This window comes from Hemibagrus wyckioides, linkage group LG13 (assembly GCF_019097595.1).
Source record: "Hemibagrus wyckioides isolate EC202008001 linkage group LG13, SWU_Hwy_1.0, whole genome shotgun sequence".
Lineage (NCBI taxonomy): Eukaryota > Metazoa > Chordata > Actinopteri > Siluriformes > Bagridae > Hemibagrus > Hemibagrus wyckioides.
The window spans coordinates 2,921,915-2,940,574 of NC_080722.1; the positions used below are offsets into that span (position 1 = coordinate 2,921,915).

An 18,660-nucleotide genomic window follows, 5' to 3' on the forward strand; every position below is an offset into this window, starting at 1 on the left:
TAACCTGCCCCCCCTCCAGAACTTATGATGGCATCTTTCATCATTTAGCATATAACTAAATTCATCAGAATTAGCATGCTAGTCATTTTAGTAGTCAATTTAATGTAGAACTAAACAAGGCTAGATCATCATTTTATTGGCCGCCACTTCTTGCTGGAAATAGTTTAATCGTCTGTTTGGTCAGTTCAGTCTGGCAAGAACCCAGTCTCTGACGTGTAGATCCAGGTCTGAGGGAGTGGAACCTGAGAATCAGCTGGATTTCAAAGAGGATAAAATCTCTTAAAAGTGAAGTCTTAAAAAGTTCTTTATATAACACTTCTAAATGTACGGCTGAAGCTTTAGCGTTCCAGAGTTGTGTCATCACAGTGCTAAATATTTTAAGTAAAAAGTGTTTATAGGATGCAGTCCAGTGTTAGCTAGCAAGATTAACCATATTTTCATCCTCCTAATATTAGCCACTTTCACCAGCGGGCAGCAAGTGTGGGCCATGACCTTGCTCTCAGTCATGTTGGAACAGGAGGGGGTCATCCCCAATCTGTTCCCACAAAGTTGGGAGTATGAAATTGTCTTGGTATGAAGCTGAAGCATTAAGAGTTCTGTTCACTGGAACTAAGGGGCGGAGTCCAACCTCTGAAAATAACACCTGAATTCAGTGATTTGGAGGGGTGTCCCAAAACTTTAGTGTATCTTTGGACTGTGGGAGGACTTTGCATGTTCTCCCCATGCTTGGTGGAGGAAACCCACCAAGCATGCAGAGAAAATGTAAATTATATGAACACAGACCTTAGGCCAGGACTCAAACCTTCAACCCTGGAGGTGCAACACCACAGTGCTATCCAATATACCCCTGTGTCACCCAGACATCAATTAAAGTATGGAAAAGCTTAATACCTGCCTAATATCGTGTTGGTCCCCCTATTTGCTGGCAAAACAGCCCTGACCCGCCTCCTCCTTTTAAATAATTCCTTTTCCAACTCATTATATCTGACAATGTATTTATGCCAGAAAGCATTTTTTTAAATTCACTATAAAATGGATTTTTCAAAATGTCGCTGTCAGCATAAGTTACTCTGTGCTCACAATAAAGATCAAACAATTTTACTGTGGATCTTTGAAGTTATTGTTTATTAAATTCATATAAAGATCAGGTAATGTGATCAAAGCATTTTAATCCATTGTTAAATATACTCATAATAAAAACTGAACTAGTAGTTGTTAATAATAATAATATTAATAATAGTAATTATATATACACTCTATTGCCAAAAGTATTGGGACACCCTTCCAGATCATTGAGTTCAGGTGTTGTTTTTCAGGGGTTGGACTCGGCCCCTTAGTTCCAGTGAAAGGAACTCTTAATGCTTCAGCTTCATACCAAGACATTTTGGACAATTTCATTCTCTTTGTGGGAACAGTTTGGGGATGACCCCTTCCTGTTCCAACATGACTGCACACCAGTGACCAAAGCAAGGTCCATAAAGACATGGATGAGTGAGTTTGGTGTGGAGGAACTTGACTGGCCTGCACAGAGTCCTGACCTCAACCCCACAGAACACCTTTGGGATGAATTAGAGTGGAGACTGTGAGCCATTCCAAATCAGGTTGAGGTCAGGACTATGTTCCTTCACACCAAATTCACTCATCCATGTCTTTATGGACCTTGTTTTGGAAGGGGTCATCCCCAAACTGTTCCCACAGAGCATGAAATTGTCCAAAATGTCTTGGTATGAAGCTGAAGCATTAAGAGTTCCTTTCACTGGAACTAATGGGCCGAGCCCAACACCTGAATTCAGTGATGTGGAGGGGTGTCCGAAAACTTTTGGCGATATAGTGTATATGCACATTGATTTATTTCATGCAAAACAATCTTTTAATGCACTTTTTTAAAAAATAAAAAATCGATTTATTAGGAACTTGGAGAAGAACTCTCAAGCTCTGTTTCAGAAAGAGACCCCAGCCCTCTGTCTGCTGATGAGGATTTATTTTGGTTTAGTCAATGAAGCATACATATTAATAGGTTATGGGTTGTGAGGAAGTAACTAGTCATAAATGCCATGCTAACATAACTTAATGTAGTACTACCTTAATATTTCTAGGGTGTACCTGAGTTTATAATCCTATAATCAGTGTATTTACTGTATCTGTCTGTCTAGCTGTCTAGCTATCTTTTCAACTAACATAAGATGTAATAAAATATACAATAGTGACTATGCTATGTTGTCATACTTCATAAATTATACATATTAAAATACAAATACTAAAGAAAAATAACTGTCATTTTAATGATTAATTTTCATTTTTCAGAGCACTAATGGAGAAATAATTATATTGTCAGGAACAGGAGCCTCCACAGAGCAGAATCAGACCCGAATGGAGGGATAGCAGACGAACTGGGTTTCTTTTTATTTAAAAAAAGAAAAAAAAGACGTACTGTACACAGGAAAACACTAGGGGGGAAAGCTAGGAATACTAAACAGGATACAGCGAAGTAAAGTGGCACACAACTACAACGAGGACTCGGCAAAACAACCAGAAGAAATAGGGAAAGTGATGATACATTGGGAACAGGTGTGTAGAGGTGGGACAGGACTAAGGATCGGGCGGGGCAAACATGCAAAACAAAGAAAAACACATGACGCAACAAAAGACAGGCTAACGGACAGGCTAAGTCGCCTAGTGTTCTGGCAGGGAAAAGTCCAACCGTCCTGAAACGTTTGTTATATGCATTTTTTTTACCCTACAGTTTTCTGCAGCTGGAACCTGTGGGGCATTCAGACTCAAACTATAGCAGTAATTAAACTGAAAATATGTATGATGGTCAGCACTTTTTCTTTTTTAATCACTACAAAAGACTGGTAAAAAATTAGAAGTAAACAGCATACAAGAAGATTTTAAACACCTACAATGGACCAACATAATTGCAAAGGGACTTCAGTCAGTCCATCCATCCAACACCACTCGTCCATTCTTGGGCATACTGAGTTTTTGAGCACTGGCCAGTTTGTCCTATTAAAGATGAGTAAACTCTGAAAGCAGTAGTTACATTTCAGGAAAATGCTGTGTGTCAAAGTCTAGAGGAACTAAAGAGGCGACCAGTCAGAGCTGAAACTCGGCAAGAAATCAGAATGACCCTAAGCAGAAATCCACCCACTGTATCTGGAATCTTTATATAAACTGGAGGAACCTGTGGTAGAATCTGGATGCAGAGATCAAGCCCGGGAGTGATTTCTTGCCAGTTCCGAAAAAAAGAACAAAAACTGGACTGATCATGACGTGCTTCAGAAGGTAATTTTACACCTAAAAGGTGTGACGCTAAGGTCACAAAAGACCATAGAAATGTACCATCAATGGAGATTGGAAGGTATTCTTTATTCAGACGGCACTGGGAGCATCATTCAGAAAGCAAAAGGAACAGAAACTCCATGTTATGTTTATGAAATTGTCGTTAGAAATCCATTAAAAGGCGGCTCACCCCTTCCAGTGGCAACATTTCTAACCTGTGACCACACGACTGCATCTGTGAGTTACTTCTTGAATGCATTTCACGCTGACTGTCTAAAAATGTATGGACGGAAAATCACAAATAGGCCAGTCATGGTTATATCATCCTGGTGCACTCAGTGTCCCTTACATTTTGCAAAATGACCCTGGACAATCTCCTTAAGATTACAGGGTGAAGAGGTGAAGAAGGTACTTGGGGTCATCAGTCCAGAGTAATGGAGAGTGTGGGAAAGAGGTAAGGAAGCGAGTGCAGGCAGGTTGGAATGAGTGGAGAAAGGTGTTGGGAGTTCAACATGGTGGAAAATTATCCGCGAGAATCAAGGGGAAGGTGTACAGGACAGTGGTGAGACCGGCCATGCTGTAGGGTTTAGAGGCAGTGTCACTGAGAAAGAGACAGGAGTCAGAGCTAGAGGTAGCAGAGCTGAAGATGTTGAGGTTCTCTTTGGGAGTGACACGGTTGGACAGGATTAGGAACGAGTACATCAGAGGGACAGCTCATGTTGGACGTTTGGGGGACAGAGTTAGGGAGGACAGATTAGGATGGTTTGGACATGACCAGAGGAGGGAGAGTGAGTATATTGGTAGGAGAATGTTGGACATGGAGCTGCCAGGCAGGAGGTAAAGAGGAAGGCCAAAGAGGAGGTATATGGATGGAATAAATGAGGATATGAAGCTAGTGGGTGCAAGTGTTGAGGATGCAGAAGATAGGGATAGGTGGAGAGAGATGATTCTCCTACGTCTATACTTTGAGACTGTGACCGGACAAGCCAGTAGTAAACATTTTAGAATTCCAATTCTTCATCGATGTCTTAGTCATGTCATGGAAAATGCTAAAGACTTAGTGCAGAAATTAAATGGGTATCATGGACATTTTTAGTTAAAACACAAGGTAAAACACACAGTTTTGTTTTATTATTATTTAATTTTCAGTGTTCCCAAACACTAGCAGCTGTGCTCACAGTGGTGGAAATGTGGAGAAGCCCTTTAACAACCTGCAGATGATCCTCACAAGAATGCAGATATCAGATATAAATGAGAAAAGCATTGCTCCAGAGGAGTTTGTCCTAAACACACACATAATATAATATAATATAATATAATATAATATAATATAATATAATATAATATAATATAATATAATATAATATAATATAATATAATGTAATATAATGTAATGTAATGTAATGTAATGTAATGTAATGTATTTCATGTGTTTTTCAGAATATAGGAGTGGAACCTAATCCTTTTGACAAACATTTCCCAGCAACCCTTGAAAATGCAGTGCTTGACAGTACTGGAGACAAAAATCTTTATTTTTGTCCAACTTTTATTACTTCGTTAGTAAGATATTTTATTGTAATGTGTGTATGTATTGTAATGTGTGTATATATTGTAATGTGTGTATGTATTGTAATGTGTGTATATATTGTAATGTGTGTATGTATTGTAATGTGTGTATATATTGTAATGTGTGTATGTATTGTAATGTGTGTATATATTGTAATGTGTGTATGTATTGTAATGTGTGTATATATTGTAATGTGTGTATATATTGTAATGTGTGTATGTATTGTAATGTGTGTATATATTGTAATGTGTGTATGTATTGTAATGTGTGTATATATTGTAATGTGTGTATGTATTGTAATGTGTGTATATATTGTAATGTGTGTATGTATTGTAATGTGTGTATATATTGTAATGTGTGTATGTATTGTAATGTGTGTATATATTGTAATGTGTGTATGTATTGTAATGTGTGTATATATTGTAATGTGTGTATATATTGTAATGTGTGTATGTATTGTAATGTGTGTATGTATTGTAATGTGTGTATATATTGTAATGTGTGTATGTATTGTAATGTGTGTATATATTGTAATGTGTGTATGTATTGTAATGTGTGTATATATTGTAATGTGTGTATATATTGTAATGTGTGTATGTATTGTAATGTGTGTATATATTGTAATGTGTGTATGTATTGTAATGTGTGTATGTATTGTAATGTGTGTATGTATTGTAATGTGTGTATATATTGTAATGTGTGTATGTATTGTAATGTGTGTATGTATTGTAATGTGTGTATGTATTGTAATGTGTGTATATATTGTAATGTGTGTATGTATTGTAATGTGTGTATGTATTGTAATGTGTGTATATATTGTAATGTGTGTATATATTGTAATGTGTGTATGTATTGTAATGTGTGTATATATTGTAATGTGTGTATATATTGTAATGTGTGTATATATTGTAATGTGTGTATGTATTGTAATGTGTGTATGTATTGTAATGTGTGTATGTATTGTAATGTGTGTATATATTGTAATGTGTGTATATATTGTAATGTGTGTATGTATTGTAATGTGTGTATGTATTGTAATGTGTGTATGTATTGTAATGTGTGTATATATTGTAATGTGTGTATATATTGTAATGTGTGTATGTATTGTAATGTGTGTATATATTGTAATGTGTGTATGTATTGTAATGTGTGTATATATTGTAATGTGTGTATGTATTGTAATGTGTGTATGTATTGTAATGTGTGTATATATTGTAATGTGTGTATGTATTGTAATGTGTGTATATATTGTAATGTGTGTATGTATTGTAATGTGTGTATATATTGTAATGTGTGTATATATTGTAATGTGTGTATGTATTGTAATGTGTGTATGTATTGTAATGTGTGTATATATTGTAATGTGTGTATATATTGTAATGTGTGTATATATTGTAATGTGTGTATGTATTGTAATGTGTGTATGTATTGTAATGTGTGTATATATTGTAATGTGTGTATATATTGTAATGTGTGTATATATTGTAATCTGTGTATGTATTGTAATCTGTGTATGTATTGTAATCTGTGTATATATTGTAATGTGTGTATATATTGTAATGTGTGTATATATTGTAATGTGTGTATGTATTGTAATGTGTGTATGTATTGTAATGTGTGTATATATTGTAATGTGTGTATGTATTGTAATGTGTGTATGTATTGTAATGTGTGTATATATTGTAATGTGTGTATATATTGTAATGTGTGTATGTATTGTAATGTGTGTATGTATTGTAATGTGTGTATGTATTGTAATGTGTGTATGTATTGTAATGTGTGTATGTATTGTAATGTGTGTATATATTGTAATGTGTGTATGTATTGTAATGTGTGTATGTATTGTAATGTGTGTATATATTGTAATGTGTGTATATATTGTAATGTGTGTATATATTGTAATGTGTGTATATATTGTAATGTGTGTATGTATTGTAATGTGTGTATATATTGTAATGTGTGTATGTATTGTAATGTGTGTATATATTGTAATGTGTGTATATATTGTAATGTGTGTATGTATTGTAATGTGTGTATGTATTGTAATGTGTGTATATATTGTAATGTGTGTATATATTGTAATGTGTGTATGTATTGTAATGTGTGTATGTATTGTAATGTGTGTATGTATTGTAATGTGTGTATATATTGTAATGTGTGTATATATTGTAATGTGTGTATGTATTGCATGTTCCAATTTATAGGTGACCTTGTGGAAGACATTGAAGTCATCACCTGTATAGCACACAGTAACACAGTGAAAACACAGGTATTATTTTTTTTTAAAAACAAAAGTGTTTTGAATAATAACACAAATTACACTAAGCTATCACTCAAAACAATGGCTTTATGAATATTTAGGGATATTATGACTTAAAAATATTAACTAAAAGACTACACTAAACCTATTATTGATTGTCTTTGCCTCATAATGAAGTCTAATTTTTATCTTTTTTGTGTGTTTAGTCTATTAATTTCTATCAACAATTTAGTCAATTTTTATAAACAATAAAATATCTATTTTGTCCCTATGTTCTGGTCAACTCTGTTACCTCTGTTATAAATAGGCATAAAAATCTTTAAAGCATGTGATGTGACTTGCACCAAGTGATGTCATTTCCTCTGGTGGGAAGGCATTGAGGTATGTCAATTTCCTCTCTTACTAATTTGTACAACATTTTTAGGATAAACCAGTAGTAGACTAATTTAGTCAAAACTGTTATTGAGATTATTGCCGTGAATCTCTCGTTTACTTTTTAAAAACAATAATATGATGAAACACCAAAAATTCTTTTAGACATGCCATATGGTATTTGGTTTAAGGTTAGAATCTTGAGCTAAAGCCCAAAATGGTGGAAAATGTCAACTCTGTCATTGTTAACGGTTAGTGGTTTAAAAGGTTTAATGATAAGAGTTGACGATGTGTAACAAAGTCAAATGTTCGCAATCACATTTAAGCATTTTGCATAATTTTATCTTTTTGTGTGGATTCTTGGTCAACTCTGTTTTAAGGTTTTGCTTTAAAAAAAAATCATTATGTGTTTTATTGTTAGCAAATGGAACATTACAGAATTTTATTCATTTTTAAAGCTATGTTTAGAGAAAATGCACACAATTTTGGCAATTTCTCAGTTAAATATTTGTTTTGTTTTGACTCCAAAACAAAAAGTCTATATCTTATTAGACTTAAATTTGAATTAATGGATGAAGAGACAGAAGTTCTCTTAGGGAAGACAAGGTTTTTAATTGGTTAATTGTATTTATTTGACCCAATTTGTCTATAACAGAGTTGACAGATGTTTGTTAGTACATTGATTTTCAGAATAAATATTTTAAAATCTTATTTCTATGAAAATAAATCAAGTAAAAAAGTATATATATATATATATATATATATATATATAGAGAGAGAGAGAGAGAGAGAGAGAGAGAGAGAGAGGAAACTTTACATGCGACCACAGATGCGATTTCACACACAGACACATTTCATAGGCGTAGACCCACAATGCATTGCTCAGGGAATTTGGTAATACCCAAAGGACACTGAAAAAAGCAGGTCCTGCTATATTAACTAACAATTTGTTAAGGATCTACATGTAGAAAGTTTATCTTTACCCTAACTTCCAGATCCGTAGAGTGGACATGGAGAGATGGAAGAAGAGAAGACGAAGGAGAAGAGGTGTCTGTCAAGTCCCCTTACTAAGGCCATAAGAAGGTGAGAGATCTCTAAATAGAAAATGATATATGCAAAACAATCCAAGATTATCTGTTTTAATGTATTTAATGCAATAACGTATTAAATCAATGCAAAAAATTATATTATAAACCTACAGTATTATGTAATATAACAGCATAATGTATTATGTAACATAAAAGTCCCACCATCACATTATAAAACAGCAATGGGGAAAAATGGACACAGATGCCATGGTTAAGGTATTTTATTTAACTGAATTCATGGTTTGTATTTTTAAACAAAGCCATAAAGATTAATTTGCATGAATTACAAGTGTCTATATGGGCTCATTATTATAAATGATAATATAACATTTAAAGCATTTCTGAAGAAAAACAATTATTTCATAATAGATGGAAAGCCTTCCAAAGGTGGTTCTTCACAGGTTCTTCTGTAGTATTTAAAAAAAAATGAAAGAGAGATTATTAAGAGATTAATTATTAATGCTTAATAATTTATCTGCTATTTCTATGCAATCTTTAACATATCTTGCATGTTTTATATTGCAAATTACATGCAATACGCAATACTAAACTTATCTTACACACCTTCAGAACATCCCAGAGCATGGTTCCCCTGATTGTTTTCTCTTACTTCCTCTTCTCAGGTTTTTTTCTTATTTTATTTATTTATTTTTTTTTGGTGACAAATAGTGAAAATATTCACCAGAAGAAGTCATTTCTAAAAATTCCCCCCCCACACACACAAAAAATATTTTCTACAAACTTTGTTGAATTGTTTTGGACATATTTGATTTATTATTATAGAATAATATGGACATAATATATGCATGATATTCTAGTTTTTTAGAATATAAAACTATTTCTAAATTGCCTGTTAATTGATATTTGTTTAACCTTTTAAAGCTTGTCTGAACTAATGTTTCCATCAAAACAGCTATTGGCAGAAGATGATCCAAAGCCCCCATTAGCACAACATGGGGTTTTATAAGCATGCAGTATGAACAACTGGAATTATTCAAGTACTTCAATTCAATTTTATTTGTGTAGCACTTTTAACCATGGACATTGTCTCAAACAGCTTTACAGAACATAAACATAGTACAAAAGTAGACAAAATCATCCCTAGTGAGAAGCCTGAGGCGACTGTGACAAGGAAAAACTCCCTTTGATGGTATGAGGAAGAAACCTTGAGAGGAACCAGACTCAAAAAGGGAAGCTCATCCTCATTTGGGTGACACCAGAGAGTGAGATCATGAACAATGTCCTATCTACAGTCATGTACAGTCAGTTGGAGTTGTGTGATGCAGAATATTTTTCCAGCTGGATTTTTTAAGTTGAGGAATCTATTAGTCTTTTTGTCATCACAGCTAACATTGATGATCAAATTTGCGAACTCCACACAAAACCATGACTTTTTCATCATTCCATCATTTAAATGTAAAAGAAGCCACTTTTACTTGCAAATGTTCCCGAGGTGAAAAAGTCACATGACCGGGCTTCTTCTCCTCTTCCTTTTTTTTTAGTTCACATGAACAGAGAGATGAAATCAGGAGAATCCTCACCAAACACCTGATAACATCCAGGAGAAGATGGCTATGTGATACACACTCACAGCCTGGGGATGTGTAGCTGAGCAAAACAGAATAAAGTGCACAGGTACAAAAGCAGACAGTCGCTGGTGTTTCTGAAGGTGAGTAAATCCTGAGGTTATTATCCTGTGATGTTAATGATGCAGGTGATCAGGTCAGGTCAGTATGAGGGAGAGGTCAGTGTCGGATAACAAATTTCTCCATTCTGACTCTCATTCTGGTGTTTTAGGAGATGTTTGACCTCGATTCATGCTGATAACATTGTTTTTGGGTCTGTGAGAGACTTGTTCATGTGTAACAGAGAGAGAGAGAGAGAGGAGAGAGAGAGAGAGAGGAGAGAGAGAGAGAGAGAGAGAGAGAGAGAGAGAGAAGAGAGAGAGAGAGGAGAGAGAGAGAGAGAGAGAGAGAGAGAGAGAGAGAGAGAGAAAGCGAGACAGGAGAGAGAGAGAGAGAGAGAGAGAGAGAGAGAGAGAGAAAGCGAGAGAGAAAGCGAGAGAGAGAGAGAGAGAGAGAGAGAGAGAGAGAGAGAGAGAGAGAGAGAGAGAGAGAGAGAGAGAGAGAGAGAGAGAGAGAGAGAGAGAGAGAGAGAGAGAGAGAGAGAGAGAGAGAGAGAGAGAGAGAGAGAGAGAGAGAGAGAGAGAGAGAGAGAGAGAGAGAGAGAGAGAGAGAGAGAGAGAGAGAGAGAGAGAGAGAGAGAGAGAGAGAGAGAGAGAGAGAGAGAGAGAGAGAGAGAGAGAGAGAGAGAGAGAGAGAGAGAGAGAGAGAGAGAGAGAGAGAGAGAGAGAGAGAGAGAGAGAGAGAGAGAGAGAGAGAGAGAGAGAGAGAGAGAGAGAGAGAGAGAGAGAGAGAGAGAGAGAGAGAGAGAGAGAGAGAGAGAGAGAGAGAGAGAGAGAGAGAGAGAGAGAGAGAGAGAGAGAGAGAGAGAGAGAGAGAGAGAGAGAGAGAGAGAGAGAGAGAGAGAGAGAGAGGGAGAGAGAGAGAGAGAGGAGAGAGACCTGACTTATCAGTGAGTTGTAGAAGATGTGGTCAGTTTGGTGTACACACACACACACACTCTCTCTCTCTCTCTCTCTCTCTCTCTCTCTCTCTCTCACATACACACACACACACTGGGAGAAAATACCAAATTGTGCAACCCAGTGTCTGCATCTAGTTACCAAACACTCCAAGAATGAAATCCTGTCTGATCACAGGCCTTTTCACACAGAAACAATCATGTAACATGGAATGAGTTCAGAGGACAAATATTTATCTGATTAAATAAAAATCTACTTTCAATTATATAACAAATCTATAAAGGAAAAAATGAAGTATTTAATGATATAAATGTTAGTGTTACTGATTGGAACAGATTTATTTTTACCAATCAACTAATATCACTTCTATTACAACTACTACTAGTACTATAACTACTATAAATACTCTACTTATTACTTTTATTATCATTACAACTACTACTTCTACTAATCATTACTACTAGTACAACTATTACTACTGTAACTAATCATTACTACTACTACAACTACTACTAGTACTGTAACTAATCATTACTGCTACTACTACAACTTTTACTACTACTGTAAATCATTACTACTACTGTAACTAGTCATTGCCACTACTACAACTATTACTACTAGTGTAACTGATCATTACTACTACTGTAACTAGTCATTGCCACTACTACAACTATTACTACTAGTGTAACTGATCATTACTACTACTGTAACTAGTCATTACCACTACTACAACTATTACTACTAGTGTAACTGATCATTACTACTAGTGTAACTAGTCATTACCACTACTATAACTATTACTACTAGTGTAACTAATCATTACTACTACTGTAACTAGTCATTGCCACTACTACAACTATTACTACTAGTGTAACTGATCATTACTACTACTGTAACTAGTCATTGCCACTACTACAACTATTACTACTAGTGTAACTGATCATTACTACTACTGTAACTAGTCATTGCCACTACTACAACTATTACTACTAGTGTAACTGATCATTACTACTACTGTAACTAGTCATTGCCACTACTACAACTATTACTACTAGTGTAACTGATCATTACTACTACTGTAACTAGTCATTACCACTACTATAACTATTACTACTAGTGTAACTGATCATTACTACTACTGTAACTAGTCATTGCCACTACTATAACTATTACTACTAGTGTAACTAATCATTACTACATCTATTACTACTACTACTGTAACTGTCATTCCTATTACCTCTAAATAACTAACACTACTATTACTAGTCATACCACTAATACTACAACAACTAATATTACTTCAATTACAACTGCTACTACTACTATAACTACTGTACTTACTATTACTACTAGTGTTACTAATATTATTACTACTACTACCACTATTACTACTTCTACTATAACTGTTACTATCACTGCTACTTCTAAATAACTATTACTACTACTTCTAGTCTTAATATTACTATCACTGCTATAACAACTACTATATCTATTACAACTGTTTAGTTTTTGTGACTAAGTGCTGTACTTCTTATTACTACTACTTCTGCTATAACTACTATTATAACTACAACTACTAGTATTACTAGTAATACTATTTTAACTACCACCAGTGACTCTTTTTTTTAATCAAGTTTTATGGGTTTTTGGAATAAAAAGCTGTTTCTTCTGCTCTGGTCATAAAGTACTCTAATAAATTAAGCACACACACACACACACACCCCTGTTCTAAATACCGTCAGTTATTTCCTCACAGTAACTGCAGCTCTGTGTGATTTGAATACTGTGTGTGTGTGTGTGTGTGTGTGTTGATGGAGTTTTTGAGTGGGAGATGTAGGAGTCGTGCTCACTGAGGCTTCATGCTCTTTCACAGATCCCTGAGCTCCAAACACACACCATGGAGGTGTGTGTGTGTGTGTGTGTCTTTTGAAGCTTGTTCCCGTAGAGAATATAATATGAGTTGTGTTACTGAGAAATGTCTAAATGAGTCAGACATGTTAATTTTTGGTTATACAAAACCTTTTTTACCCCGCCCACAACACAGCTCCCGATTGGCTGATTGCATCCTTAGGCAAATGAGCTGTAGGGCTTTATATATAAAGTGGTTCAGTCTCGAAGCCGCTGGACGTGACTTTGAGAGATGAGGCAGACGAACCCACAGATATGAGACGTGACAAAAACCCCTGAAACGTGTGAATTCAACTGCAGCAACAAGTGAGTATTTTAATGAAATAACTCTTTTCTTAAGCTTTTCTTCCATGTCTTGTTGTTAGGAATAAGCTTGAAAAATTCTCTCTTAGAAGAAAATAATAAGTCAAAAATTAAAATTCTCTCTCTCTCTCTCTCACTCTCACTCTCGCTCTCTCTCTCGCTCTCTTTCACTCTCTCTTTTCTTTCTCTCTCTCTCTCTCTCTCTCTCTCTCACTCTCTCTTTTCTCTCTCTCGCTCTTTTCTCTCTCTCTCTTTTCTCTCTCTCGCTCTCTCTTTTCTCTCTCTCTTTTCTCTCTCTCGCTCTCTCTTTTCTCTCTCTCGCTCTTTTCTCTCTCTCTCTCTGTCTCTCTCTCTCCTTCACCACTGACTTTTACCGAGCGCCGACACCGGAGACTCCTTCCATAAACGTTAACAAAACATGTCAGTATTGTTATTTATTTAATAGTTATAGTTCTGAGCTTTGCTTATTCCCCAGGATCATGAAGACTTCCTGTGTGGTGGTGGTGGTGGTGTTGGTGGTGGTGTTGACACACACTTGTCGTTGTTGTGTGTAGTGTTTGTGACTGTAGCAGGGTTTAGTGTGGACGTCTGGCTGCTGGCTGTGGCTCTGATCACCGTCTCCATCCTGCTGCTCAACTCGGACCTGTTTCTGACTAAATTACAGCCCACCTCACTGAACACACTCACTAATGCTGAGCTGAGGACCACCTCGGGGGGTGAGACACACACACACACACACAGACACACACACGTAGCTTCAGTCAGGTTCTCCATACAGCATTTATTAAATGATTTTAATACACAAGATGAATGGGATTGATTTAATAAGTAACTGTATACACTCAATTGCCAAAAGTTTTGCACATGAACTTTAAGGACATTCTTAATGTTCGTAGAAGCAGTCTGCATACCTAGGTGCTTGATTTTATTCACCTGTGGCTATGGAAGTGACTGGAACACCTGAATTCATAGATCTGGAGGGGTGTCCTAAAACTTCTGGCAATATAGTGTACCTGTAGATAACCTTTACCTGCCTGTATATCAGAGTTATACTGTAGAGAGCATGAGGGTTAATTAGCATTAAATCATTCATCTGTGCTTTATTAAAGTTAGATCTGGATTGATAAAAGATCAAATAAACATTTTGAGCATTTATTAATTCAGTAAAAAATTAATAATAAACATTTTTCCCATTGATGGATCTTGGAAGCCGTTCCTCTGATAGATTTTAGAGGATTTATTATGAAGTCAGTTAAACAAATCAAAACAAATGTCTACAGAAAATAATGAACTCACAATTTGCTGTTTTATTTATTTATTAGTATAATTATCATCAATATTAATTAATTAATTAATTAATTAATTAATTAATTATTATTATTATCAGTATTAATTAATTAATTATTATTAGTAGTAGTAGAAGTAGTGTTGTTATTAATTCATTAAGTATTTTATTTCTTTGTCTATTATTATTGTTGTTGTTTTTGTTATTAATTCAGTAATTATTTTATTTATTTATTTATATATATATATTTATTTATTTGTTTGTTTATTTTTTGTCATTATTGTTGTTATTCTTCTTCTTATTATTATTATTGATAATAATAATTAATTTGTTTGTTTGTTTATTTTTTTCGTAGCAGCATTATGCTTTTTTTCCAATGATACTCAACAGGAATTAGTCTTTTTCAGTTGTTAGTTGATGTTTTTGTGTGTTTATGTTGTGAGACGCAGAGGAGAAGAGCTTCAAAGCGCTCACGCTCTGGAAGAAAAGTGGAGCCGTGATCATGGCTGTCAGACGACCGGGATGATCCTTGTGCAGAGAGGTGTGTGTGTGTGTGTGTGTCGTGTTGTGTTGATGTATCAGTATGCAGTAACACAGATCTTTTAATATCTATATATATGTGTGTTTGTGTGTGTGTGTGTGTGTGTGTTATGAGGTAGAAAAAAGAGTCATATTTAAGGTAGAGTTGTTGTAAAGTTGTTTATTTATTAGAGGCTTACATATAGACAGAGAGAGAGAGAAAGAAAGAAAGAAAGAAAGAAAGAAAGAAAGAAAGAAAGAAAGAAAGAAAGAAAGAAAGAAAAATCAATCAATCAATCAATCAATCTTTTGCTCTTTCCCTGACAAATAAATAAAATAAATAGAAGTCTCAGATCGGTCAGCCCGAAAACTGTAGTTTTCCTTATTCATTGTGTGTGTGTGATAACAGGAAGCTTCTGAGCTGTCCTCTCTGAAGCCTCAGCTGGATGAGCTCGATGTTCCTCTCTACGCTGTGGTGAAGGAGAACATCTCTACAGAGATCCACAACTTCAGGCCCTACTTCAGAGGAGAAATCTTCCTGGATGAGAAGGTTTGGGATTCTGAAGTCACCTGGTTCGATATGTTTCATTACGAAGGCTGCATTTCGTTCCGTATCGCTCAGTTAAAGCAGTTTTCTTTCTGAATTGTTGTTTAGTTACTGGGTTTAGTGAATGGGATGAATATAGTGTTTCGGAATTACAAAATGAAACCATTTTGATATACCTGCATGTCTTCAATTTTATTTGTGTAGCGCTTTTAACCATGGACATTGTCTCAAAGTAGCTTTACAGAACATCAGAAACATAAAAAAAGTCCTAGATGTTAGACAAAATCATCCCCAGTGAGCAAGCCTGAGGAGACTGTGGTGAGGAAAAACTCCCTTAGATGGTATGAGGAAGAGCTGTCATAACTGTCTGTGAACTTTAAAACCTGGACTGTAGTCAGTTGTTCATCATTTCAACATCCTTAGCTCAATTCACAACTTTTCCAAAGCCATCCTTGGCTGTGATTTAAGTGAGCAAAGCTGGCTGTGCTGTAAATGGGAGGGGCATAATCTCTCTCCCCTGTCAATCAAAGTGACACTAGCCAATCACAGGAATTTGTGAGATGTATACAGAAGTGGTCAGATAAGTCTTTCCTCTGTGTGTGTGTTACGTCACCCTGTGACCAGAACGAGCAGCAGTTTGATGTTTTTGTGTTTCTCTGAAAAAGCGCATTCACTTCTTTCTTTCTTTACTACTTCACTTTCTTGAGCAGGTAGCTGTTACAGGACAGAGCTGGTGGGTGGGCGGGACTTAGTAGATGAGGAGATTCATTCAACACTTGAGAATAAAGACTGAAATCTGCTTTTGCTAGTCAAATGATTCATGATTCATTCAAAATGACTCACTTTGAATGAATCGAAATTTGTGATCAACTCCCGATGGAATTTATTAGCTCTGTAAAATGACAAAACGGAGCTGGTGGGTGGGCGGGACTTGGTAGATGGGTAGATTCGTTTTGAACACATGAGAATAAAGACTGAATCTGTTTTTGCGTGTCAAGTGATTCATGATTCATTCAGAATGACTCACTTTGAATGAATCGAAATTTGTGATCAACTCCTGATAAAATTGATTCATTCTGTAATTTATTATTATTTATTTTCCTGTTTGTTGCAGCAATTTTTTTACAGTCCCCAGCTAAGAAAAATGAAGCATCTGGGTTTCGCTCGGATCAACGTGTGGAGGAACATCCTGCGAGCCTGGAGGAAAGGTTACCAGGGCAACGTGAAAGGGGAGGGGTTCATACTCGGAGGTCTTTATGTGATTGGTCCAGAGAATCAGGTGGTGATTTATATATCTCCTTTCACGTTGTTGCTTTTTAGTCAGTTTAATCAGATCATATAAATCATTTACATAGTTTTTTTTTATGATGTATTTTTTTGCAGGGTATTTTAATGGAGCACCAGGAAAAGGAGTTTGGTGATAAAGCTGATCTCAGATCAGTGCTGCAGGCAGTACAGAAAGTGCAGAAAGCTGATTAAAGCCATCGGAACTGATCTCAAGTCAGTTCTAAAGACAAGAACAGTTCTAACTACTATATACAATACAGAGTAATGGTCTTTCTTTTCATTTCAATGTGCTTTACAGTACTGTGCATAAGTATTCCCCTTTTTTTTATCCTTTTCTCACTTTACTGATACAGCCTGTAACTGAAATGGACTTAATGTCATGAATCTAAAAAATAGTCACACACAATGTTCTTTATTTGTTGTGTTTCTTCTGTACTCATAGAGAAACTCTTTGTAATTGTGCTTGTGTTTGGTCTTGCTGTGTTATTTGTGTATTGCAGTGTGTGTCTGTAATGATGCTGTGGGTTTTCGGGAGTGTATTAATGACAGACTGACTCTAAACTCTCTTCAGGAGCGAGCAGTTTTGATGCCTTACTGTCTCGAAGCCGACAGCAACACACACTGTGATGCTAGTATCTTCTTCTTCTTTCGGCTTTCCCCTTCAGGGGTCTCCACAGCGAATCATCTCTCTCCACCTATCCCTATCTTCTGCATCCTTAACACTTACACCCACTAGCTTCATATCCTCATTTATTCCATCCATATTCCTCCTCTTTGTCCTTCCTCTTTTCCTCCTGCCTGGCAGCTCCATGTCCAACATTCTCCTACCAATATACTCACTCTCCCTCCTCTGGACATGTCCAAACCATCTTAATCTGGCCTCTCTAACTCTGTCCCCCAAACGTCCAACATGAGCTGTCCCTCTGATGTACTCGTTCCTAATCCTGTCCAACCGTGTCCCTCCCAAAGAGAACCTCAACATCTTCAGCTCTGCTACCTCCAGCTCTGACTCCTGTCTCTTTCTCAGTGACACTGCCTCTAAACCCTACAGCATGGCCGGTCTCACCACTGTCTTGTACACCTTCCCCTTGATTCTCGCCGATATTTTTCTATCACAAATATATATCAAGTATACTGTGATGCTAGTATACAGTATAGAATTTGAACACTGAATCAGTAATACTCTTCGGCTAGCTGATTTATCCAGCATTTAACATATGATTTCTTTACGTTTTTGCTGCAGATTTACTGTTTGTACTGATTTTGTGGTCATTACTTTCATTCCTATACTGTAAGCACTCTAATATAAAACACACAATTACATTTATAATCCGCAATCAGGAAGCACATTTATTTGTAACGTCATGGCATATTACTGATCAGAAGCTTTGTTTTTATCCTAATACAGTTTAATATCTTCCATAAAACACCCAGATAATTATTAACAGCTTTATAAAAAGAAAAACACAACACACTTAATCATAAACACTGATCTGGACTAATCAGTAGCTCAGACACACAGTAATTACATGTAAAACACGGGTTTGAGAATCGTTCACTGCATAGAACTGCATATAAAGTATGTATGAAATAAATACTGATTGATAAAATTCACTATTGTTTGTGCATTTTTTTTTAATCTAATTAAACGTCACAAT

General features: G+C 35.7%; 1 pseudogene; it reads left to right on the forward strand.

Annotated features, from left to right (window-relative positions):
- Positions 1-13,209: 13,209 nt before the first annotated feature.
- On the forward strand, positions 13,210-18,616 carry LOC131364176 (peroxiredoxin-like 2A; annotated as a pseudogene).
- The last annotated feature ends 44 nt before the right edge of the window (positions 18,617-18,660 follow it).